We start from the raw sequence: 27,584 nt of genomic DNA, 5'->3' as shown, positions 1-27,584 counted from the left end.
AATATCTATTTCTCATCTCTAGATCCACACAACTTCAACAGACTTCTTTCTTTTAAACCAAAGTTTAACTCAATTATCCTTAACTGTAGAGGCATTACACAGTAAAAAGCTGATGATCTAGGGTTTTTTCATGTTTGCCAACTGTTATTGCTTTAAAAAAAATTACATGTGCTCCATTATTTAAAGAATAATTTATATTGTAAACATTTGGTTTACCATAGAAAAAAATTGGAAACCAATACAAGTGCAATCCTACAATGGAACACTAGGAACCTAATTAAAATTGGAACTCCTGTCAGTGAGTCTCTTTGCCCAGTAATATCTGGGTTATAAGAATCAACCAACTTGGGAGGCCCACACAGTTAAGTAACAAATACAAGGTTACAAAAGTCAAGCCATTCCATTTTGGTCTCGCAGAGGGACTGTCCCATAAAAGGAATAATTCTGTGGTACCATTCACATCCCAGATCTCCCTATGGGATCAAGCTAAGGCTAGACTTCTTTTGAGATCACATCTTTGCCTATCTTCTTCCTCTGCCCTTTCCTGCTTTCCTTTCTTTTGAAGAGTACTCTCTTAATAAGTCACTGCACACAAATCTTTCTTAAGCTCTGCTTTCTTGAGGTGCTTCTCTTCTCACCTCAGAGAAGTGGTGACAGAAGTGGTCCCCGAAAGTACATCTGAGGGTGAGATTCTGGGGTTGATTCACTCACAACCGGCTGTCAAAAAGGACAAAATTAGTAGTCAGTGATTTTTGGCATGCTATAGCAGTATAACGGCTTTCATGTGGGTGGACTGAGATGGAATACATGTAGGAAATAATTCAGTGGCTGATTTGTACAATATCTCCATACACTGTACAATAGCAGATGAGATTTCAGGGATGGAGTCATCAAGACACAGAAGGTAACTGAAGTTAAGGATGTCAGGAAACTATGTGATTATGTTATCAGATAAGACATCTCCAATGAGTATATCGATGGCATCTAGAACAACAAAATAATACAAAAATAGGGGAAAAGACCCTCAACCTGGTATAAGCCCTTATTTATTTATTTATTTATTTATTTTTAACATTTATTTATTTTTGAGACAGAGAGAGACAGAGCATGAATGGGGGAGGGTCAGAGAGAGGGAGACACAGAATCTGAAACAGGCTCCAGGCTCTGAGCTGTCAGCACAGAGCCCGACGCGGGGCTTGAACTCACGGACCGAGAGATCACGACCTGAGCCGAAGTCGGCCGCTCAACCGACTGAGCCACCCAGGCACCCCTAAGCCCTTATTTAAAATAGAAAAGTAATTTGGAGATTGGTAGTTGACCACAAGAAAGCAAGATAGTCAGATTGTTGAAAGACAGCTGTAGTCATGGGATCATTTTTTACAGAAGATAGAGGAGTGGTGGATTATAAGCAGCAAAAAGGAAACTGAACAATACTGAGCAACCAACATCCCAGAAGTGTGAATGTACAACAAGGAAGACAAAGTAGTTTCCACTCAAGAGGGATCCAGGGGTAATCAAATTCTTAAGGTAGCTCCCAATGTGAAACCAGTGCAAGAATAACTTTATAAAAAGGCTGAAGAACTAAGGTAATTTTTTCTCATAGGACAAGTTCCACAGGGCACAATGGAAAGGATGTGGAGGAGGAAAAGCATTCAAAGATCATGAGACCAAGCACAGAGCATTACTTGGATGAAAGTTTAAGATAAAAAAAAGGACTACAACAGGGGCTAGTATTTGGATTCATGATCAAGGAAGATAGATATATGGAACACGGTGGAATTAAGCAATGTTAGGGATACTAAAAATGCCTGGTATTGTATAAAATAGCTTGGATACAATATCTTATTACAACCTTTTGTGGTAGATAAGAAAAGCAAGACTGAGAAGCTAAATAATTTTCTCAGGGATGTACAACTATTAACGGAAGGAGTAATGATTTGTACTCAGTTCTGCTGGAATTCTAACTCTATACTTTTATCATTAGGCCCAATGGACGCTCATGCTTCCAGATGCAAATTTAGTAGGAATTATAAACAATTCCTCAGTTAGGTGAAAAGCCCTGACGAGCAGATAACAATCTTTGCATGGATTATGTTGGATCCCACTAAAGGAATCCAAGTCCCAATATACTAGAAAAAAGTAGTTCATTACCCAGACTTTTTCTGTCTTGATAGAAATCATAACAGTACCTAAAGAGTAGAAGAGCTTTCTTAATAGAGCTGGCTGTGACATAAACTGGTGGCTTGGAACATTAATTCCAGAGAGAAGTCAAGAGTCATAGTTCTCATGAAGAAAGACCCTCATTTACCTTGTCGCATCAAACTAATTCTGAAGCTACAAGAAATATGTGCTTTGACTTTTTAGTTAATTGAAAAAGTCAAAAATTAAAATTTCACTTTGTGTGTTATCATGACTACTTTGTATTCTCTGTTTTGCTGTCTCATTTGTACATCCATTAGAAGTTGCCATGGGCTTAGGAGATACAAACAAAATTAATCAGTTTTCCTGCATCTAGCATCTTTGTTGGGGGAAAATTTTTGAGATTATTAGTAGAAATATGTGGTCTGTGATCACCTGTTTTTATTTAATTCCTCTGTTATACATTAAGTCATTATATTTTATTGAACATAGATTGTGTACACACACACACACAACTTAAAAATGTAACTAGTCACAGTACCATTTAGAACAAATAATTTCTACCTTCATTAAGAACAAAATAAGAGCTCATATATGTACTCAGGCTTCTCTTTATCTGGTCAATGGCAAAAGGGCAAACCCAAGCATACTGTTTCACCATATTAATTTTTAAAGTCCAATTAAAGGTAACACCTACAACCTTTCTTCTGTTGTGTTTGCTAAATATTTTTAAACATTAAACAAAGTGCTGATTGCAAGAGAAGAGGAAAGCTCTTGCTGCTACACTCTGCCAGTGATAAAATCTTTGTCCCTAGGGACATGGCAAACATTTAGTCACATGAAATGATGTATATTACACGAAAGTTCATTTTATTACAAGGGCTTCTTAATCCAAATATAACCTCATATTATTATTAGTTCTGACTTCATTGCCTCCTACAAAACAATAGGCATCAGATTTTGAAATAAGAATATTAAACAAAAAATCTGAAATAGTCTAAACCTGAAGAAAACTGCTTTAATGAAAACTGTTACATATTCTTAACTACTCACCAATTTGTATATCTTCATAATTTTTTTCTAGAAATAAGAGCTTTGTATTTTTGGGCAGACTCTCAGTTTCAGGTCGGGAAAGATATGGATTCTATACCCACATGTATTTCATATTACTCACCTTAACTGTAACTACCTAAATCAGTTGGGACTCTTCTGGTTAGAAATAACCAAAACTATCTCAAATTGGCTTAGCAAAATGAGGAATTTACTAAAATAATACTGGGGTGTCTTTATGGAGTGTGAGAAAGAATTATATAAAATGAAGGACAAGGCACAGTTAGAATCTATACACATTCTTTCTCAGATCCCATCTATCTCCACAGGCCAGCTTAATCCCCTATATCACTGCAGTCTGACTTTTCCCACATAAAGAAAAATATGGCTGTCTAGAGCTAGGGAGTAAACATTTCACAGCTTTAATCTTCGTCTTTCAGGCCCAAATCCAAAATTCTTAGCAAAGATTTTCACTGGCCCAACTAATGAGCTATTTATCTGTTCCTGGGCATATTAAGTATGCCTAGGTAGGTGGGAACCTGTGTCCAACTTAACAAATAGCTGGCTATTCCTGAAGTGCACATCTAGGACCAAGAGATATGTTAAACATTAGAATGGAAAGACAAAGTTCTAGAAAAGATACACTGGACACACTATCACATAGGTGTTCTCTACTCTAAAAAGTTAAATCTCTTCCATAAGTTTATATATTGAAATTTGTTAATGTCACTATGCATTTTTTTCTGCTGGCCATATGAAACACAGAACTTATCCAATTTTGTTTGGCATTTCTATCCACCTACACTTCTGTCACAATGTTGTAACTTCTAGATGTATTTATTTATATCCTGCCTTGTTCCAGAAAGAATTTAAGACAGTTTAAAAAAACACTACGTAATACTAGAAAATAAATTGAAAGTGAAACAAAAGATGGAAAAACAAGGTGGAAACAGAATGAAATCATAAATAATGAATTTATAATGTAGGGATACACATTTACTATTGGTAGGTTACAAAGTTTGCTAATAACTGTTTTTGTCACTGCCTAAGTTTTCCAGTAACTTTGCCAGTTATATAATTAATAATGTACAATAGGTAGTAAACCAGTTGCTTAAGAAGTATACAATGCACACTAAAAATGTATACATATGCTTCATACATGACCAGAAAAAACTTCTGCTAAAAATTCTTACTTAGCCTGAGTTATATTCTTGATATTACACTTCATTTATTAGGGATAAAGAGCAACACTAGCAAGGGGGCAAAGTGGGAGAGTTCCTACTTTAGAAGTGTTCTGTGATATAAATTTGAGCAAAGGCTTGTGTAAATAGATGATGTGAACTCTGAGACTATTTGAGAGAACATTCATTCAGGCAGAGGAAACAGTAAGCATAAAGCCCAGAAAATGGAACATACTTGGTATTCAAGGAAAAGCAAGGAGGCCAGTGTGCCTGGAGCAGAATCAGTGACGGGTAAAATGGAGGGCATTGAGAGGTGGGACCAGACTATGAAGGGCATTATATACCATGGGAGAGACGGGAAGCTGTTCTAAGTGCAAAGGCAAACCATTAGACGGTTTTGAGCAGAGAAGTGATATGATCTGACTCATTTTAAAGGATGATTCTAGCTATTGTGTTGAGAACAGATTTTCAGGAGGTAAGAATGAAAGCAAGGAGATAGGTAAGAGGCTTATTAGAGAGGCGTAGATATGAGAACAAAGTATCTTGGCCTAAGCGGGAGCACAACAGGTAAAGAAAAGTAGTCACATTTGGGATATATTTTGGAGGTGGACCTGACAAGTTTTGTTGATGGACTCCATGTAGAATGAGAGAAGACTGGCAGTTGGAGAACAGTCTCCTAAAGTTGATGGAGATAAGCTTGGTTACTATACACTTCTACTAAGGTTATTTATCTTGACATCAAGAGATAAAAGATGTTAAACTGTAAATTAGGGAAATAAATATTGTCTAACTTGAAAACCCCTCAATTCCTTTTATGGTCTCAACTGCTCATGTCCAACAATAGAACTATTAATCACTACAGAGAATGTTACAAACAAAAGATAGCCTTAGTCTTACAGAGTGCCTTGTCATGCCCTCGTGTTACCTCTTCCTAAAAAGACCTGTAGTGCAATGACATAACTGAGCCCACCCTACCAAATCTTCAAAGCAGACGAAACTAGAGTCCTTCTAAGCAGATCACCTACATTGAATTTGACACACTGGCATTCCTTAAAAACTGGGACAAAAGAGGAACAAAGCTGTGAAGTTAAGTAGTCTGGAAAGGGTTAATGAATTCTCATTTTCCAAACTGGTTAATGATTAAAGGCATTTTGTAATTTGGAAATGAAGCACTTGGCTTCAAGGGGAGCTAGGAATAAAGAGGGGTAAGGAAAGCAAGGAAATCAGGTAGTTTATCTAGAACCATCAACAGTGTTATCTAAAATCTGTAGTTTAAGATGTTTTTCTAATACAGCATTTGATATTCCAGACAAAGAAAAGCTCTGAGAATTTGTTGTCAGAAGACCTGCCTTGCAAGAAATGTTCAAAGAAGTTTTTCAGGCTGAAGGAAATACCAAATCTACACAAAGAATGAAGAGCACTGGAGATGAAAAATGTGTGGGTAAACACAAAATGTATTTTTCTTCCATATCTCAATTTCTTTAAACATTGTACAGTTGGTTTATAATATAAATAAAATTTAAATTATGAAACCAAAAACACAAAGAATTGTGGGGGAAGTAAAATTATATGTGATGTAGCATAGTAGCATTTGATGGCAGACTGTGATAATCTAAAGATGAACATTGTAAACTCCAGAGTAAACACTAAACATGCAATACAAAAGACAACTAATAAGCCAGTTTTTATATATTAAAAATTATCAATTAATTCAAAAGGAGGCAAGAAAGAAAGCAAAAAGAACAAAGAAAAGACAATTAGAACACAAATAACAAGATGGTAGGCTTAACCCAAAGCATATTAAAGGTTACATGTAAGTGACAAAACATTCTCACTAAAAGTCAGAAATTGTGACACAAAAACAAGAACAAATATTTATAAGGGGCACACATTAAATATAAAAGTGCAGACAGGTTAAAAGTAAAAGAATAAAAAAATACCATGCAAACATTGAGCATAAAAAAGCTAAATTGGCTATATTCAGATAAGACAAAATCAACTTCAGGACAAGGAATATTATCAAAGATAAGGAAAGACATCTCTTCATGATAAAAGGTCAATTCATCAAGATGACACAACAATAGTAAATATGTATCCACCTCACAGCAAAGCTTCAAAATACATTTCAAAATACTGACAGGAATAAGATAGACAATTCCATAATCATAATTAGAAATTTTAATATCCCCTTCTCAGTAAGTTATGAAAATTAGACAAAAAAGGTAGAGAATAGAAGAACTAGAACACACAATCCTAAAATTTGTATGAAACCACAAAAGACCCCAAAGAACCAAAGCAATCTTGAAAAAGAAAAACAAAACTGGAGGTACTACAATTCCTGACTTCAAGTTATATCACAAAGGTGTAGCAATGAAAACAGTATGGTACTGGTACAAAAATAGACATATAGATCAATGGAACAGAACACAAAACCTAGAGATAAACTAAAAATTTTATGGTCAATTAATCCAGAACAAAGTAGGCAAGAATGTCCAATGGAAAAAGACAGTCCCTTCAAAAAATGGGGTTGGGAAAACTAGACAGCTATATACAAAACAGAATGCAACTGGATGATTTTCTTTCACCACATGCAAAAGTCACCTCTAAATGGATTAAAGACCTAAATGAGAGACCTGAAACCAAAAAAATCCTAGAAAACAGCACAGGCAGTAACTTCTCTGACATTGTCTGTAGCAACTTTGTTCCAGATATGTCTCCTGAGGCAAGGGAAACAAAAGGAAAAATAAACTATTGGGACTACATCAAATAAAAAACTTATTCTGCACAGTGAAGGAAACAATCAACAAAATTATAACTCAATCTATAGAATGGGAGAAGATATTTGCAAATGATGTATCTGATAAAGTGTTAGCATCCAAAACAAAGAATTTATAAAACTCAACACTCAACAAACAACCTAATTAAAAATGGACAGAAAACATGAACAGACATTTCTTCAAAGATGACATACAGATGGTCAACAGACACATGAAAACATTCTCAACATCACTCATCATCAGGGACATACAAATCAAAACTACAATGAGATATCACCTCACACCGGTCATAATGGCTAAAATCAAAACCATAAGAAATAACAAGTGTTGGTGAAGATGTGGAGAAAAAGGAACACTGTTGGTGGGAGTGCAAAGTGGCTCAGTCACTATGGAAAACAGTATGGGGGGTTTCCTCAAAAAGTTAAAAATAGAACTGCCCTATGATCCAGTAATTGCACTACTGGGTATTTTCTACAAAAATATAAGAACACTAGTTCCAAGGGATACACGTACCCCATGTTACAACAGCATTATTTACAATAGCCAAATTATGGGAGCAGCGTAACTGTCCAATGAAAGATTAATGGATAAAGAAGGTGTGATATATGTACACACACAATGGATGAGTCAACCATAAAAAATGAAATCTTGCCATTTACAACAACATGGATAGAGCTAGAAAGTAAAATGTTAAGTGAAATAAGTTAGAGAAAGACCAATACCATATGATTTCATTCATGTGGAATTTAAGGAACAAATGAACATAGGAGAAAGAGAGGGAGAGGGACAGGGAGAGGGAGAGAGGGAGAGAGAGGGAGAGGGAAAGAGAGGGAGAGGGAAGGAGAGAGAATGAGAGGGAGGGAGGGAGGGAGAGGGAGGGAGAGAGGGAGAGAGGAACCAAGAAATAGACTGTTAACTGTAGAGAACTGATGTTACAAGAGTTGGGTGGGGGGATAGGTGAAATAGATGATGGGTATTAAGGAGGGCACTAGTTATAAATAGCATTGGGTGACATATGGAATTGTTGAATCACTTTATCTTACACCTGAAACTAATATAGCACTGTATGTTAACTACACTGGAATTAAAAATTTTAAGAAAAGTAGAGAAAAGAAAACTTCAACAACCATTTTGACCAAATTAACTGTTATAGAAGAGAAAATCTTTAAGCTGCAGAATATACATTTTTTTCAAGTTCAAAAGGTACATTCACCAGTTCATATGCTGTATCTCAGTGAATACTTACAAATTACAGTAAAATTTAAATAGACTGAAATTGTACAATATTTTTCATTTGAACTGTATACTTGTTACCAAAACAGAATTAAATTAGAAATCACTTACAAAAAGGTATCTAGAAAATCTCCAAGTGTTTTCCATTAAAACAACATACTTCTAAATAACGCATAGGTCAAATAAGAAACCCCAGGAAAATCACAAAATGTTGTGAAATGAAGAATAACAAGAACACAATATTAGAAAGATTTAGAATGCAGCTAAAGTAGTGTTTGAAGGGAAATTTATAGCTCTAAAAGCTTTCATTAGAAAAAGAAAAGGTTTAAAATCAATTATCTAAGCTTCTAGAGTAAAAACAACAAATAAATAAGAAAAACTCAGGGTGCCCAGCTGGCTCAGTCAGTACAGCATGTGACTCTTTATCTGAGGGTTGTGAGTTCAAGGCCCACGTTGGCTGTAGAGCTTACATGACAAAAATAAATAAAACAGAATAATTTTTTTTAAAAAGTAAAAAACAAAAAACACCCAAAACCCCACAAATTTAAACCAAGAAAAGCAGAGAGTAGGAAATAATGGCTATATGACTGGAAATCACTCAATTAGAAAAACAGAGCACTAATAGAGAAAACCAGTAAGATACACATACATTTTAACGTAGCAATTACTAGACATACATACACAAAATCACCATCATATAATGATCTCTATCAAAACAGAATTAATTAAAAAAAACTACAAATAACTTAAATGTTAGAAATGAAGGATCTGGTTACATAAAGTCTATATAATAGCATGATGTGTTTTCTTTAAAATGTGGCAGCTTTACAGGTACTAACATGGCATGAACTGAAATGTCTTGTTAAGTTATAAAAGCAAAGTGTACAACAATATATAAAGGATACTATCATAAGTGCAGGTGTGTGCTTTTTAAAGAATGTATGTGTGTGTGTTATGTATTTAAAAAAATTTTTTTTTTAACGTTTATTTATTTTTGAGACAGAGAGCGACAGAGCATGAACGGGGGAGGGTCAGAGAGAGAGGGAGACACAGAATCGGAAGCAGGCTCCAGGCTCTGAGCTGTCAGCACAGAGCCCGACGTGGGGCTTGAACTCAAGAACCGCGAGATCATGACCTGAGCCGAAGTCGGACGCTTAACCAACTGAGCCACCCAGGCTCCCCTAAAAAAATTTTTTTTAACGTTTATTTATTTTGAGAGAGAGAGTGAGAAGGGAGACAGAATCCTAAGCAGGAATGTATGTGTGTGTTATGTATTTTTATATATTTACATATACATATAACATCTGTGGAAAAACACACCAGAAACTGGTGCTAGTGGTTGCTTCTGGAGAAGAGGCCTGTGTGGTTTACATATAAAGGTAGTATTACATTTCCATGAATACTATTTTTCCCTTTCAAACTTAATACTGTCTAAACATTCCCTATTTAAAAAATATTTTAACCACAAAAAATAAAGGTAATAAATAGGTATAATAAAACAAAAAGGACTGGAGTCAGAGGTCCTTGGTAGGTTATATAGACATCTTGGCTTTCTATATATGCAGTCTCCTTTGAGACAGCAAGCCCTTGTTTATCTAGATAGGACAACGAAGAAACAAAGAGTTTCTGTGGTCTTTTTCTCTTTACCCTTACAGTTGTGTCTAAAGCAAACATGGCAGGAAGCCTTTGCTATATACCTAAAGGGATTAAAAAGGTACAGATGGACAAGCTCACAGGAATCCCCATTTACTACTAAAGTAGCCCAAACTCAGGCATCGTTTTTTGAGCCTGCAGATTCCATCCAAGCAACCGTGTATCCTTTGCTCTCTATCTCTGACGAAGACAAAAAGAAATGTTGCAGTAATTGCTTCATGACCACATACATACATACATACATACACAGGGTAGTCACAAAGCTAGCAGTCAGAAATTGCTACTGTAGTGTTTCCCTATGTCCAGAACCCAGGTAAAGACAGTTTTCAGGAAGGGAAATAAAAATATTTACTATTCATTGGATAAAATATTTGAATTCTCAGATTTTAAAATTAAAGTTACCCTCTATGTTTAGAACTATGGGGACAGTGTGACTTTATGTACAGCTCTTTAAACAGCCAGTTTCTATTCTATCTTCTAGAATAAGTTTCCCTCTCTGATTTTATTACTTTCTTCTAAAACAAGGTAATTTTGGGTGTGTGTGTGTGGTTTAAATTTCTATTTTAATAAATTTTATCAGTCTTGGTTCAGCATATTTTATAAAAGACTATAAACACTGAGTTACTATTTAAATAGATCTTTGTATAAAGCACCTAACTTGTCTTATTAAAATGACCCACAAAACAAATAATCCTGGTTTGATTTATTTGTTCTAACAGTGCCATTAATATAGAAAAAGTGATGTGATTGAAGTCAGTATTTGGAATTTATCTTATGAATTCTAAGGTATTTCATGAAGTGCTCCATTTAAATGTCCATTGATTTCCTTTACCCATGGGTAAAACTATTATACTCTTTTCGGGCAAAGCAGTAATTAGTTCCTTTAGACATGTACATAAGCGTTACAGTAGTAGAGAGCAAAAGTAGATATGCATCCATGCATCACTCCTTGAAACATGCAAATGGGTTGATATTTAGCTCAAAGAAGGAAAAACATCACTTGAATTAGTTTAAATTTGGGAAAGGATAAATCCACAACCAGAGAAAGCTAAACCAGACTTCTAATTCAATGAAGAAAATCCTTCAGTTTACTTCTAGACAATAGCAACTAACCAAGCAAAAAAGTGACTTTTGCCTTTCTTCTTTATCTTCAGTGTCAGAGCTAAAGAGAAAATTTTTGTGTAAATCCAGCCTTATCTTGGTTTAAGGAATTTGTAATACACTATATGTAATTTAGGTTGTCATTTGCTTATCATTTATTCATTTTGCTCAAGTGTATGAGAAGTGGGGCTATGGGTGAATGAGGCAAAATGCCCAATTCATATACCCAATGTCATGGTAGCAAAATTCCCAATGTCAATGGTAGCAAATTCCATTTAGCCTAGTTAAAATAATTAACTCAATTATTTCTCATATGACATGAAAATGTCAGTGAGGAAATGTACATGATTAAGATCAAATCTCCTTCATTTCAAAAGTTTATACCTTTCTCTCTCTAGAACTTTCTCAGAGAGAAAAATAGTATAGGTTCCAAAGATAGAATGTTTTAGTAAGAACCGAGGAGAAAAAGAAGAACTGTCAATACTATATGTAGAAAGACCTTCTTTAGAGACAACTTTCTACTAATACAAAAAAACAAAACAAAAAAACCCTACTGCTTTAATAAAAAGCATTGATCTATTCACATTATAAACCACATATAGCAATACTTAATATTGCTCACAGATACATAAACATGTAGTGGAAATATAAAAACATATATTAGAATGAAAACACTGGATTTGTAAAACAGTAAAGAAGGAGGAAAGGAAGAGAATGAGATAGGAGAGGAACACAGTGGGAAGAGTAATTGTATTCACAATGCTTAATTGGAGGAGAGAGAGCAACAGCAGGAAATCAGGTATAGTGCTAATATTTCACAAAGCTGAGATTAAGTCCATAGGTGTTCATTATATTTTTCTCTATTCTTATCTGTATATTCAAAATATTTCATAATAAATACCATTTATAATAGCAACAAAAACATATATGCTACCAATACAGCAAAAACATACAAAAGATTTATGAAAAAATTGTAAAACTTTACTAAAAGACAGTAAGAAAGATATAAATAAATGGAGAGATAATAAAACATGTCTATGGATAGAAAGATTCTGTATTTTAAAGAGAGCAGTTCTCCCCCAAATTAATCTATAAATTAAAAAATTTTAATAGATTTTTCCTTGAATTTGACAGGTGATTATAAAATATATATGAAAAAACAAAAAGCAAAAAATGGTCAATACACTCATGAAGAAGAACAAGTTGGGGAACTGTTTTACTAAAAATCTTTTTCTAATACCAACAGTTATTACAGCCAAGATAAAGACACAATGGCAGTAGCACAGGGATCAATGAGAAAAAGAACACAGAAACAGACTCATCTATTATGAAAACTTCACTTATAACACAGCTGGCACTGATGATAAATAAGGAAAGGTTATTAGACTAACCAGTCCCATGGTGGGGCAGTTGGGTTTCAATATGGAGAAAAATGAAACTGGTTCCCTATTTCTCACTATACAGTGAATCACTTCCAGGCAGATTACAGTCATAAAAGTGAGAGACAAACTACAAAAGCTTTAGAAGACAATTCGTAACAAAAATTTTATAATATTAAAGCAGGGAAGGATTTCTTCAACAAAAGACCAAAAGCACTATTAAAAATAAAAAACAAAGGGGCGCCTGGGTGGCTCAGTCGGTTGAGCATCCGACTTCGGCTCAGGTCATGAATTCAAGCCCCACGTCGGGCTCTGTGCTGACAGCTCAGAGCCTGGAGCCTGCTTCAGATTCTGTGTCTCCCTCTCTCTCTGCCCCTCCCCTGCTCATGCTCTGTCTCTATCTCAAAAATAAATAAATAAATAAATAAATAAATAAATAAATAAATAAATAAAATAAAATAAAATAAAATAAAAGAAATAAAAAACAAAGATTGATAACTGGATCATATTAAAATTAAGAAAATTTGTAAAACAAAGCATAGTAAAAACTTTTAAAGATAAGCCACACAACATAAGAAAATGTTTGCAATATGTATAAATCTAATAGTAAAGGATTTACATCTAAAATATATAAATAATTCCCCAAATCAACACAAAATGACAAACACACAGAAAAGTTAGCAAAAGAGAAGAGATCTTCAGAGAAAACACAAATGGCTGGTAGACATATGACAATATTATGAGTTAACTGCATATTAAAACCAAAAGATACCATTTCAGACTTGTAAGACTCATTAAATAATGACAATATTAAAAAATCCTAACAAATCTAAGTTCTGCCAGAATGTGAAACAAGAGGAATTCATGCATACTGCTAGTGAAAGCAAAAGCCAGTATAGGCACTTTGGAAAATAAGTTTGGTGTTTCTAATAAAGCTGAACAAGCACTTATTATTCTCTGACTCAGTAATTCCATTCCTAGGTGAACACAGCCTAGAAAATACAGCCTAGATGAATGTGTACATCATTTACCTATATAAAAATTTTCTTAGCAGCATTGTTTGTAAAAGCATAAACCATAAAAAATCCTCATTTTCCACCAATAATGAAATGGATAAATGTTATAGAGCAGTGGAAATGAAAAGGAAACTGTAGCTACATTCATCATGAGTGAAATTTACAAACATAATTGTATACTTAAAGCAGCATGGGATACATACAAGATGCTTCTGAACATATCAAGTTCAAAATCAAGCAAAACTGAAGACTGTATCCATAGATAACTTCTAAAGGAAAGCAATAGACTCATTCCAACAAAATTCAGGATGGTAGGTTAACTCTGAGGAAACAAAGGTGATATAACAGGGGACTGACACAAAGGTGCTTTTAAAATACTGGTATGTCCTTTTTCTTTTCTTTCTTTTTTTAAATATTTATTTGGGGGGGGGGCGGTGAGGAGCAGAGAGAGAGAGGGAGACAGAGGATTCAAAGTGGACTCTGTGCTGAGAGAAGAGAGCCCCATGCGGGTCTCAAACCCATGAATCGTGAGATCATGACCTGAGCCAAAGTCATATGCTCAACCAACTGAGCCACCCAGGTGCCCCTGGTATGTCCTATTTCCTAAATTGGGTAGTATGTACATGTATGTGGATGTTTTTCTATTACTCTTAAAGCCACATATCCATGTTTTATTCTCTTTTATATGAACAAAATATTTGATTATTTTAACAACTACTTAAAAAAAAAGTCTTTTGTCAATAAAGGCAACTCAAAGACATTTCATTCGCCCTGGAAGATAGTGGTAGCAGAACATTTAAGAGGGAATTTAAATAGGTTATGAATGTCCAAAGAGCCAATGGGAAGAAAGAGAATAAAATAATAAAGAGATCATAAAATAGAAAAATATTAAAATGAACTGGGCATGAAAAATGGCTGTTGTAATTTTAATCCATTTATATGAGTAAATAGTTCACTAGACAAAGCTAAGGAGAGAATTAGTGAATTCCAAAATTAGGGTAAAGAAATCTCCCAAAGGGCAATAAGAGAAATAAAAAGATGGAGTATATGAATGAGAAGTCAGTAGAAATGGAAGATAAAATACAGAGTTCTAACATAATAAGAAGCACCAGGAAAAGAGTACAGAAAACTCAAGTAGCAGCATATGAACAGATAATAGCTGAGAATGTTCCAAACACAGAAAAATACTAATTGCCAGAGTATAAACTCCTACCGAGCATCATGTAGGAGTTAAAAAAAAAAAAAATCACACTCTGACCCACATTGTAATGAAACCATAGAGCATTAAGGAAAAAAGAGAAAAACAAGAGCTACTTTCCAGAAAATACATTATCTACAAAAAAAAAGTACTATCAGATTAACAGATGTCTCATTAATAACAAGTATTACTAAAATGTGGAGCACAGAATAAATGCAAACTTAAATTTCATCATATAAGTAAGAGGGTGAGGAGAAAGTATTTTCAGACATATAGAAATGAAAATTTTACTATCCACAGCCTTTGTTGGAAGCAATATTAAAGATGTACTCTAATAAGAAGAACATCAAACCCAAGAGGAAACAGTGAACAAAGCCAAAATGAGCAAGGATATTAATGTGATATGTTAGTGATTACAGATAATTACTGATTATAAAATCATTATAAGAATCTGTGTGTTTAAAAACTTGTGTGATGTGACAGTACAGTGTACAGAGTGTAAACTCTAATACCAGACTAAGTCTGAATATGAACCAAAGTTCTCTCTGAAACTAAAGTATAACTTGATTAAAGAACATTTATGACATCAAAGAAATGTGATTTATATTGTCTTTGTTGATCAACTGTTATCTTTAAAAGATGAACAAGAAAAGCGCAAAACAAGGGCTGAAAGGAGAACTGAGATTTTCAGACCAGTTTAACTTTTGTTAAAAATCTTAAGCAAAAGATACTCAGAAAAATAATCTTCATATTGCTGAGGAAAATTTTTCATGGCTAGTTTAGATAACCAACCAGAAAGCAAATGTCTTGCAAAAACTATTTCTATCTCTAAAAATCTTCTGGTAGTGGGGCGCCTAGTGGCTTAGCTAGTTGAGCATCTGACTCTTCATTTGGTCCCAGGTCATGATCCCAGGGTCATGGGATCCAGCCCCATGTCGGGCTCTGAGCTGAGCATGGAGCCTGCTTAAGATTCTCTCTCTGTCTCCCTCTGCCCCTACCCCCTGCTTGTGCTAAAAAAAAAAAAAAAAAAAAAAAAAAAAAAAAAAAGCATCTTCTTCTGATAGAAATGCTGCAAGACACAAGAGAGATGGACAAAAGAATAAAATTGTTGTTTTGGAAACAGCTGGACCATTAGGCCAGGAAGGGAACTAAAATCATGGGTTGGTGAAGTTGACAAATTTCTTTTAATTGCATATGGTAACAGGAGCAGTAGCACATGATTTAAGTCTTGCCTGATTTCTTTGGGTCAGGGTCGAAAACTATGCAATTCAATTATATTCTTAGGTCTATAAGTATTTAAGTGCTTCCTATATGTGCAGGTCTTTAACAATTTACAGTGAAATATTCTTATCTAAAATCACCTCCTTCCCATCATTTTACAAGCCCTCCAACCCCTTTAGATTCCTAAAGGATGGCCACCAAGCTCACTCTTGCACTGTCTAGATAAGGAGTTCAATTTCAAACACAATGGGTCTTTCTTTGGGTTCCACTCAAAGATTTCACCAAAGGCTGTCACTTGGCAAGCAATACCTTACTGCTTTCTCACTAGAATGTCTCCTTATTATGTGTCATTTCTATTTTATTGTTAATAACTATTATTTCTCAGCTTTGGTTATTTTGCTCCATTTGCACTCTAAGTATTTTTCTTTCATTATTTTGGGAAGGTTTACTGAAGTCACAGTATTTTCATCATGCATTCATTCAACAAATAAATACTGGGAAATTACCCTATACCAGGCTCTGTCCTGGTCAGATCATACGTTTCTGCTCAAAACCTTCTTAAGGCTTCTCATCTCATTCTGAGAAAAGCTCACGTTTTTAGTTGATCTACAAGCTCACCTTCCCTCCATCCTCCACAGTCTCTCTGACCTTCTGTCTGTTACTCTCACTCATTCCATTCCATACACTGACCTGATTCTTGCTGTTCCTCTTTACAGGAGAGTCATATTTCCACCTTAAAAACTTTGTGTTTAGTGTTCTGTCTGCCTGGACCATTCTTTCCCCAAATATCCAGATGATTCCCTCCTTCACTTCTCACTTGACTCAATTGACACTAAAGACTTCTTTGGTCTTACATTAGGTTACGTTCTCAGTCTCAATCTTTCACTCTTCTCCAACAGTATTACATATCCACCCTCTGACCTCATAGTGGCCAGGATGTACTCCTCTGCCCCTAGATATTAGGCCTGACCAGATGATTTGTCTAGGTTATTGCGAAGTTAAGAGACACGGTTCAAGCAGACTTAAAATGGCTTGCACTTCCAGGCCTGGTCTCACGTACTCATACTTTTTGCCATTGAATATAACATCATCTGGTATTCCACTGATGCCAGAAAAATGCGAGACACATGAAACATACCTGAAACTCAGCCATAAAGTGCAACCAAATATAGCCAGGATCATTTGAACAGTGGAAAACCCACAGATAAAGTCTGGTGTTGTGACTCACTAATTTTTAGGTGGTTTCTTATACACATTACTGTGAACATAGCAAATAGAAACTGAAAACTGTCAACATCCAGGTGATCCTCATCTCCTTTTCTTATTTTTCTTCATAGGACTTTAAGTACTATATATTTTACTTCTTTGTGTTTTATCTATCCTCCTACATACACACACATGTACACACACATATACAAATAAAATCTCCATGAAGGAAATAATTTTTGTACATTCTGTTTATTGTTATTATCTGAGCACAAAAAAATAGGATCTGGCACAATGCAGAATGAATAAGTAAATAAGACAAAGTCCCCGAACTCAGGACCTTACATTTTAGTGGGGAAAAAAACAGTTAACAAGTATACAAACCATAATATTTAGATAGTATGAGTGTCATGAGGAAAATAGAGGAACGGAATAGAAAATATTGGAGTATAAATAGGAAGAGCAGAATAGATGATAAAAAAGTTGCCAAGAGGAGGTGTCATGTAAGCTGAGTGCTGACTAAAGAGTTCTGCATGCATCTAAGAGAAGACTATTCTAGGCAAAGGGAACTGAAAATGCAAAGACACTGAGGCAGGAGCAATATTTCCGTCCAACAAATTTCAACAGAAACAAAGTTTAGAGTGATAGGAGATAAGAAGTAGACAAACACCTGATCCCAAAGGCTTCACTGGCTCTGTATAGTCTTTGGATTTCATTCTAATTATAGCTGAAAGCCTTTGGAAAGGTTTATGCAGGGAAATAATTTATTTTTAAGGTCTTTAAAGGGGCAAGAAGGGAAGCAGGGAGATGAGTATGGTCATCAGGCCCAGGGGAGAGGTAGTGGCAGAATGGGTGAGGTATTTGGGATATCTTTTGAGGATAAAGCCAGTAGGATTTACTGAATAGATGTGATATATAAGAGAAAGAGAGGCATCTGGAGGATCATGAGAGAGGAATCAAGGATGACCCCTTGTTTCTGGTTTGAGCAATTTACCAAATAGTAGTTTTGTTAATTGAGTTGTACATTTATCGATCAACTTCTCTGTACAAAGCACTGCTACACACACAATTCAGGTATCTGTTCTGAAAAACATTTATGCCTTTATGAGTTGCTAAAAAGAATCAAAAGTTTCACTGCTATCTGGATACTACTGGACTCCATGCAGACAAAAAATAACTAAATCCATGGCAGATGTTATTAGTCTTTGAATTAAAAGAATCCTGCATTTATTTGTTTGGTTTAGTTTGATGGGGGGAGCTATGTGAAAATTAAAGATCCTTACCTCATACACCAGTTGTGTTTTTTAAAATGTGGGGGAGAGGTGCCTGGATGGCTCAGTTGGTTAAGTATTTTAGTCTTGTTTTCAGCTCAGGTTATTATCTAATGGTTCATGGGATTGAGCACCACATCAGGTTCTGCACTGACAGTGTGGTACCTGCTTGGGAGTCTCTCCCTCTTCCTCTCCCTCAAAAATAAATAAATAAACATTTAAAAAATAAATTAATTTATTAAAAAAGGGAGGAGAATACATATGTGAATCAGTTTGAGTATACATTTTTAAAATTTTTAGAAGAAGAAAAAAGAGACTAACATCAGCTGTTCCCTATTTTGTGGTAGTGGGGTAGAAAGGCATTTAAGTGGAAGAATGGAGATGTGATAGGAAAGGGAGGTTTTCACAGATTTATAGATTTACACTTTGACATTTTGAGAATGTATTGGATATTTAAAAAAAAAAAAGGAAAATATAATTTAAAAAAATTCTCACCTTTCCAGATTCCCCTCACAGCTAGTAGTGATCAAATGACAGTCCTAGCAATAAGACTTATAAGTTCCTGAAGAGGGCTTCTCTTCCCTGATAAACACAAGTCTAGCAAGATGAATTTTTTCCTTAGCTATCTCTCCCTTTTTCTTACCTGGAATGTAGATATAATGCATGCATTTTGACTAAAAACAAAACAAAACAAAAACAAATACAAAAAAACAAAGCTGCAAACTAAAGATGAAAGAATAGGAAGTTGCCAGAAAGAACCTAGGTCCTTGATGACTTCCTCAAGTAGGTGAACAGCTCAGAACTGTGTACACCTGGGCTACTTATTTTATGAGAAAATACTGGCTTAATCTATGGTAGTTTAGATAAAGTTATTTTGCTTTTTTTTTTTTTAGATAAAATTATAATTGATATAGTCTTGCAATCTACTTAAAGTCTGTACTATAATGCAAAGGAGGCAAACAGGTGGTCATGATGAAAGTAAATGATGTCATAAGGAACATAATGTCATTAAGGCACTTTTAAGTTAACTTCTCAGAACACTATTAACAAGTAATCATAACTTCCAAGTATCATAATTATCCATTTTGATATATGTTTGGATTTCTGGGATCCTCATATAAGTAATGTGAAAGTATTCCCCACTGATTTTTTATCGTATATAAGTCATAGGAAGAGACTGTGAAAAGCACAGAGGAGAGGATCTAAAGAGAATTCTAGTTCTTGGTCATGTTTAACCATAACCTTTAGGTATAGTTCAGGATTTAATATAAAATTATTAATACTGTAATTTTAAAGTATGCATCAATAAATAGACTTTTAAAAATTACAAACCCTCAAGTTCTACTATTTTAACTACAAAGGGCTATTTTAAGAAGATGGTAATATTATATTTTATGAAAAATATATTTTAAGAATTAAGCTCACAATATGAATTATTCTTATGTTCATGTTTCATTTACTGCTTTTAATTTCTTTTATAGGATGCTATATTCCTAAAGCACTTATAAGAAAAGAAAACACTTAGAGACATCCTTTCAACCATACTCTGCCTTGGAATGGAATATGTCATTCAGTGTAACATATATTTTGGCCCTTCTATATATAACACTACAGATAGAAAAAGAAACATTTTTGAGAAACAGAGCTAGTGTGAAATCAAATATTGCAGTGATAATGCAGCACATTTCCTTCTAAGTAAAAATAGAAATAAATTTTATTACGAAGATATTGAGTCATCTTTCTAAATCAGACTATCACATGGACAGAATATTGCAAAAACTTCAAAACATTGAACTGATGTAGAAAAAAATTTTCAAATATTTGGATAAGAAAGAAAAGTAGGATTCCTGTGCTACTCTAAAGTATACTTACTTATAACAGGTTGATCTTAACTATTAAGACTTGTCTTCGGAATTAATTTCCATGAAACTGACCAAATAATGGCAGAAAGTTTTGAATAAGCAAAAAACTTGCTTATCCAGGAGCACAGATTATTTCTCTGCTGCAAGTAGCCATGTCAAAAGGTTACCATCTGACAATTCTGCAGAAGATTTTTATACAGTTGAAAATTAGATGTTCTACAGGTTAAGCGTCCGACCTCGGCTCAGGTCATGATCTTGCAGTTTGTGAGTTCGAGACCCGCGTCGGGCTCTGTGCTGATGAGCCTGGAGCCTGCTTCAGATTCTATGTCTCCCTCTCTCTCTCTCTGTCCCTCCCCCACTCACGCTCCCTCTCCCTCTCTCTCTCTCTCTCTCTCTCTCTCTCAAAAATAAACATTTAAAAAACCTTTAAAAAAAAAAAAGAACATTAAAAACATTAGATGTTCTAAGAAGTTAATAAAACTAGGTAGTCCAATCCAGGCAGGACTGCAATCCAGGGAATCATTTAATAAAAACTTAGTGGTATAAAAAAATATAGGCAACCCAGATTTTATCTCTTACAGGTAAAGAAAGACTAAATTCAATACAAAACACTTTAAAATCTTGATTAAAAATCCCAGAAAATAGTAAAAGTTTATTAACTACGAAATGAGTGTTCTTTGAACAGTTTGTTGGGGAAGATTTTTGTTTTGCTGTTTGTTTTTCTTCCTGAGCTTTGTGGTTACGAAGTTTTTCCTGGGCTGATTCAGTCACATACACAAACTTATCACCATTTTGGAAGAACAGTACAAATGCTCTAAGTAAGACTATTCAAGTGCCATTTTGATGAAGCCATTTTTAAGAAAATCCAGGTATGAGCTTTCATTAAGTGAAGTGAATAGCTACTGGGGGAAAAAAAAACCTGCATGCCATAATTGTCATACCTATGCTGGATGACAAATCCTGAAAACAATTTCATTAATTGTAATGCAATACATACCATATTCCTCAGAAGTTCCATATGATACATATTTGTCATACATTTCATTCTCCTAATGTGTAGTTTCTCAAATTTGGTAGTCAGAGGAATATGTAATGATGAAGAAAAAAACCAATACTGAAGAAACCTAACAACCCTGCTCCTCTGTTTCCATAAAAGTTCCAATCCATAGCCTCTGAAGCAGAACTCCATATTTACTATCAGACTCAACTTCTACACTTCAGCTTCTTAGTTTTTCATAGTTTAAAGCCAAAGAATGGCCAATATCCTTAAATCTGTAGGTGTAGGAAGCCACTGGAAAAGGTAATTTAAGTCCCGATTTCAGTCACCTCTATGAGAATATACACAAGAGATGTCACAAATTCCGAGTTAGTACTGTTTCACTACCCCTTGTGCTTAAGTCATTCCTGAGTAGCAACGGAAAGAACACAGAAAGGCGCATTAACTCTTTCAAGCCACTTGGGAACTCTATGATGTACAGCTACTGAAAGGCACTAAGTATGCCCCTAAGTGCATGACTTAACTATCTCAAGTCACTCAAGCACTAGGAAGGAAACACTTCATTGTTGTTTAACATTACTTACTAAATTTTGCTGCTTTTTAAACTGGGTCTCGGCAGTTATAGGAGTTGATACTCAAATGGAAATATATATCAAAGGAGTTACTAAGTCTCAGAAAACAATAAAACTATCAGGCAACCATGAAGCTCAACAATGTATCATCTTGATAATGAAATCTTAGATATTTGCATGTGAAATGAAACCACTGGTTTAAACTGAGTGTGACGCTGACTGTTTTAAAAACTGAAGAGATCTCTACCTATATCAATAGCTATATCTGACATACAGTATAACATAGGAGAAATGAAATAAGTAAATATTTCATAAAGCATTGAATATATGTACAAATGTGATTAGAAGACACAGACTGTGAGATCAGATATCCATCTTAAAATTTCAGTGCTTTGGTGGTTAAAACAGTAAGAGAAAAACAACATTGTTTTGCTTTTAGAAACCTGTTTCTAATCAACTGAGCTACTCCTATGGGGTCAAATAAAAATGATTAGCTTATTAAAAGCATAGCTTTGCTATTTAATAAGCAAAAATGATTGAAAATTCTGCTCCAGATCCTGATAATTTTAGTGTTTCTAGTTAAGCTTGCAAAATTGCATTCATTATTAGTGTCTAGATTCATTAACAATTCAATTTATAGATATTAATGCTTATAATGCATGCTTCACTTGCCAAAACTTGAAGAGAAATTGTTTCAATTAGCTTTCATGGATCATGAATCCTACCGGCTGGGTATTTTTAGACAAAAGATACAAACACATCCCCAAGCAATGCTAATGCACAGCTGGGACTCGTGTGTAAGGTCACTTGAGCTAACAGTTTAAAAGGAAAAACAGTAAATGAGTTTTACCCATATGAGCAAGACAGGAACAGTCTTCTGTTTCCAACCAAGTATTTGAAAGGCATATACACACCTTAAGGAAAATGGCAACAGAATTATTTGCTTATGCAATTTCTATAAGATAAAACCAGTAGGTAGATATTGGCAATCTAAACTTAGCAAGCAGTATTCAGTATATAAGACAATGTGAGAAGTCTCAGTGAGAGATCTTAAACTGACCCTGTGTAGAAAAGAAAGGGGATTTCTTAGAAGTCTTAAGCTTAACAGAAATGCAAATTCTATCACTTGCATAAAGGTCATGCTCTAGTGGTAGAAGAATAAAAAAACAGATGTCCCAGATGAATCCAGTTGACCATCCAGACTTACAGATAATTATTAATTCTGCACTTCATCTTCCACTGCATACTACCAGCTCAAAGTTGCTCTTTATTGTTAGTGCCAAGGGGTACTCTTGGGTACAAAAGATGTTCTTTGGAGGATAGCCACATCTTCCAGGTACACTTTTCTCACACACATCTTCACGCAAATTGGACACTAGCCCATTCTTGCACTTTTCATTTACTGTAGTGTACTTTAGCATAGTAAAGCATAGCATAGCATTGTATCTCCATCCCCACTGTTCATAGGTTGGAATTTAGTGGAGTATCAAGAGAATTAGGTGATTTTTAACTTAAAACTAAGAGATCATTTGTCTTCAGTAAGATGCTGGCCAATGTCACATACTGATGAACAGACTGAATAATAATTCTTGGTTGCCTCCATTCCAACCAACTCCTTAAAGGATCCCAAGAGAGAATCTTAGAAAACTTTGAAGTTAGTAGTATGAAATCAGAGTAAGTTTTGAGAAGACCATGAGATTCTGGAAAAACATTCATGACATAAAGATGCAGTTGGGAAAGAGAGAGCATGAAAAGCATATATTCTTCTAAAACGAAACTGAAGTTTGGATTAAATCTTAGATATTGGTCAGAGTAACAACAAGTAACAGGCCTACAAAAAATTATTCATTGTTGCTTTTAGCCTTAATAGTGGTAGAACATCTCTCGTGATAAGTAGGAGTCTATTATAAATCGTAACTGCCACAAAAGGTATTACTCAAAAGTATCAAGATTAAAATCTTGATTTCTGCAAAAAATGTAAATATGAACAAAAGGAAATCTGATTGCCTATATAAGGTTATAAAAACTGATGTATGAGAATGAATTAAATGATTATAGGAGCAATGTGGAAAAAAAAGTTTAGAGAGAAAAGTGAAAAATTCAGTTTTTGATATAATAATTTGAAGGAAGGTCTAAAAGACTGAAAGAAAAAGGGCTAGGCTAAAAGCTGTATGTGCATGGGACTAAACACAAAAATTAATGATGTAACCTTTTTTTTTTTTTTTTTTACTGAGTATGACTGCAGAAAAATATGTAAAGTGCATTTTTCACATTGCCAAATTCATGATGACCAAATGACTCTGGAAAAACTACATTTTTTAAGCCAAATAGGTTGTTTAATAAAAGAAATCACCCCAGAGACACACACACACACACACACACACACATACACACACACACACACACACACACACAAAGGAATGACAAGGGCCATGGTCACTGATGAAATCATTAGCACCAACACATTACTATTCAGGTCCATAATTCATTCTTTAGTACTAGCGTCCACAGGGGCCTGGTTTGCTTTGCTACATTGAAAACAGAGGACAGCGGGGATCCCTGTTACAAGAATCTCACTTCCCCATTCTTTCATAAGCTTCCCCCAGCTCCTAAGTCTTCTGATTATTCTTTTGTCTCTCTGTGGCTAACCTATCATTTAACGTACTTCTCCCTCCCTGCTCCTCTCATACTTCTATAATGGATGTAAAGGTCAGTGACCCCCTCAGGAATAGTAGCTTTTTTCAGTGAGGGGTGTGGTAAGGTAGTCACGGGATTCCCATTACAGTTAACAAGAGTTGAGGTTGTATTCCTTCACTGAAAATCTAACCTTAAGATGCTAAGATTTATATTTTCATATAACCTATACTACCAAAGAGCCAATATAGTTAGGCTATAACAAAGAATGTTTAGAGGATGACAACATATATCAATAACAGATGAACAGAAATCCTAAGTGGCATACATTAACATTACAGAGCAGTTTGTGAAGGTGGTTAAGTATACAGATGTTTTTGAGGAAATGTGGGGTGGTAGGGAGATACTCAATATTATTTCACCCTTAAGTGCTTTTCTTATAAGGATTTCCTAGAGGCACAAAAAGGAAATTAGTTTGATATGGTATTACAAAGAATAATATAAATATTATAGCCCCATGAAGGCAGGCATAACATCTTAGACTTATATACCCACGGCTACCCTAAAATAATGTCTATCAAACAGTATGCCCTCAAAATTTGTTGAATTAATAGGTAAGTTATTCTTCACAATGCGGCCCAAGTTTCTTCTTATGGAAAACAAAATAACAGTAGCTTCTCTCAAGGATTGGTTGCGAGAATTAAAAGCAAACAAGCAGATAACATGATAACATGAGAAAGTGAAATGTAGTAACAGATACACAGCTTTCATATAAATCTAAACTTATTCCAAAATTAAAAAAAGATATCAAAGCACTTAAATGAACATCTGATATGTAGCTGGTGTGATCAACAAGTATTTCTTCATCCTCCTCTTTCAACCTCACCCACACACTCAGAGGATCAATGATATTGATAATGACCTAGGGGACTAACCAGCTAACCAGCTAAGCAAAGTAGAGATTTGCTGGCCCTATTTGTTGGTTAGTTCTTAAAACATAAAATAGCCCTGAATTATTTAGAATATTTTCACCAGATACTACCAAAGGACTCCACCACAAACACCTCTCACTTTTTCTTCTTTACCCTCTTACAGTTTTTTGAAATTTGTTGTTCTCTCAAGCAGTACCATTGACGCTTCCTTTCATTTCTTGGTAGTGACTCTCAACATATGGTCACTAAAGCTACTGCTTTTGGAAAAGAAGAATTTGACTTTATTCAAAATTTAACTAGTTCCCAAATGTTCTCAAGCCTTAGGCCTAATATTCATGAATAGGATGCCTACTTAAACTATAAAAATATTCATCCCCTTGAAATGCTAACAAGTGTTTCCACAGACATTTTTCAATTAATGGTGAAATAATTCTCAAAAGTCTATATTCCTATGAGTTTTGGTGAGACATTTATTCTTGCAACTGACAATTATATTTTTAAAGTTCTTTCAGAAAAAAAAAGAAGTGGGAAATCTTTCTAAAAAGTAATGTTTTATTTTTTTTTTAATATCAGAAAGTTAAAAAAAAGGTTTAACATGAATGATCAACTCATCACTTTTTTTTTTTTTTAATTTTTTTTTAATTTATTTTTGGGACAGAGAGAGGCAGAGCATGAACAGGGGAGGGGCAGAGAGAGAGGGAGACACAGAATCCGAAACAGGCTCCAGGCTCCGAGCCATCAGCCCAGAGCCTGACGCGGGGCTCGAACTCACGGACCGCGAGATCGTGACCTGGCTGAAGTCGGACGCTTAACCGACTGCGCCACCCAGGCGCCCCAACTCATCACTTTTGAAGTATATACAGAACCATTTCCTACAGGCTTAGAAGTAAAACAAATATAAATACAATCATTCTCCCCATGACTTCTAAAAGCTAGAAATGTGTTACCATTAAAAATTGTTTTAAAACAGTTTCCTTAAAAATTAACTTAATGTTTTTAAAGAAAAATAAAACATTGATATATTCAAAATATACTTCTTTAAAGAAGCTTATAATGTATCAAACATTACTAATTTCTATCAGAGAAACAAAAGATAGTTTTTGGCACTTCTTAACACTTTCAATTATTTTCTTATCATAGGAACATACCTGCATCCTTACTCACTTTCTATTCTCAGCCCAGGTCTTTACTTTATATGAACTCTGCAAAATTTAAAGAAAATAAGAAGTAAAAGTCAAACTAAAATAGTTATAAATATCTTTCATGGACAAGATTGTTACAAATAAATGCCAGCTTAGTTAGGACAAAGTAGTCTTTCACTTAGTCCAGTGGTTCAGACTATGTGGTCTCATGACTTCCTTTATGCTCTTAAAATTATTGAGGCTCCAAAGAATTTGTTTATGTGTTACAACAATTAATATGTACAATAATGGAAATTAAAACTAGGAACATTTTGGAGCATTTGCTTAAGTATTTTAAAACAATTAATAAGTCATTACATATTTACAACACATTTTTATAAAAATAACATTTTCCCTAGTCCAGAAACACCTATATTTGTTTCCATATGAAAATTAGATTTATATCACGAGCATCAAGGGAAAGTATTGTTTCAGAAAGAAGTGCCATGTTTATTCCCAGCTCGGGGGAGTAAAGTGTGGTAAAATATACTAGACACCAGCATGACAAACAAAGGATCTGAGAAAACAATTTTCTCACATTTGAATATGATGTTGGATTTTTGGCAAAAGATTTTCTGGTAAAATTTTATACTCCAGTAGAAAAATTATCTAATTTCTGACTGTGATCAGAATAAGCATAACATGGCTCCTACTTGAATGCATTGGTTCTGACTTAGAACTCTAAGTCACATATGGCCTCATAATTAAAACATAGCACACCTTTTGCTCAGAGTTCTTTAGTTAGGTTGACCCTTTTGTAGGATATATTTAATATTATATGTATTAATTAAAAGATGGACTGGGGTTTCCTTCAAATTAACTAAGCCTGAAGCTACTCCACAGTATCCCTGGAGACTCTGGAGAAAAAGTGGGTCCTACATAATAATAAAAAAAAGACAAAAAAAACACAAAAACCCACCTGTGATTTTTTATCAGCAATAACCTTACACTTTGCAGAAGACAACTAGCATAGATCTCTAC

At 34.6% G+C, this 27,584-nt stretch overlaps 2 long non-coding RNA genes across 2 annotated transcripts in view; both read right to left on the bottom strand.

Annotated features, from left to right (window-relative positions):
* Positions 1 to 27,584, bottom strand: part of LOC131498850 (uncharacterized) — a 206,541-nt gene that overhangs the window by 127,795 nt on the left and 51,162 nt on the right. The gene's annotated exons all lie outside the window — the stretch shown is intronic.
* On the bottom strand, positions 286 to 26,718 carry LOC131498851 (uncharacterized). The gene is made up of 3 exons (XR_009255616.1): positions 26,571 to 26,718; positions 22,707 to 22,770; positions 286 to 717 (listed from the first exon to the last, which is right to left on the bottom strand). It is a non-coding gene; the product is annotated as an uncharacterized LOC131498851 (long non-coding RNA).

Source organism: Neofelis nebulosa, chromosome 17 (genome assembly GCF_028018385.1).
Source record: "Neofelis nebulosa isolate mNeoNeb1 chromosome 17, mNeoNeb1.pri, whole genome shotgun sequence".
Classification (NCBI taxonomy): Eukaryota; Metazoa; Chordata; class Mammalia; order Carnivora; family Felidae; genus Neofelis; species Neofelis nebulosa.
Note: the sequence above shows the minus strand (reverse complement) of the source record. Positions and strands in the feature narration are given on the sequence as shown.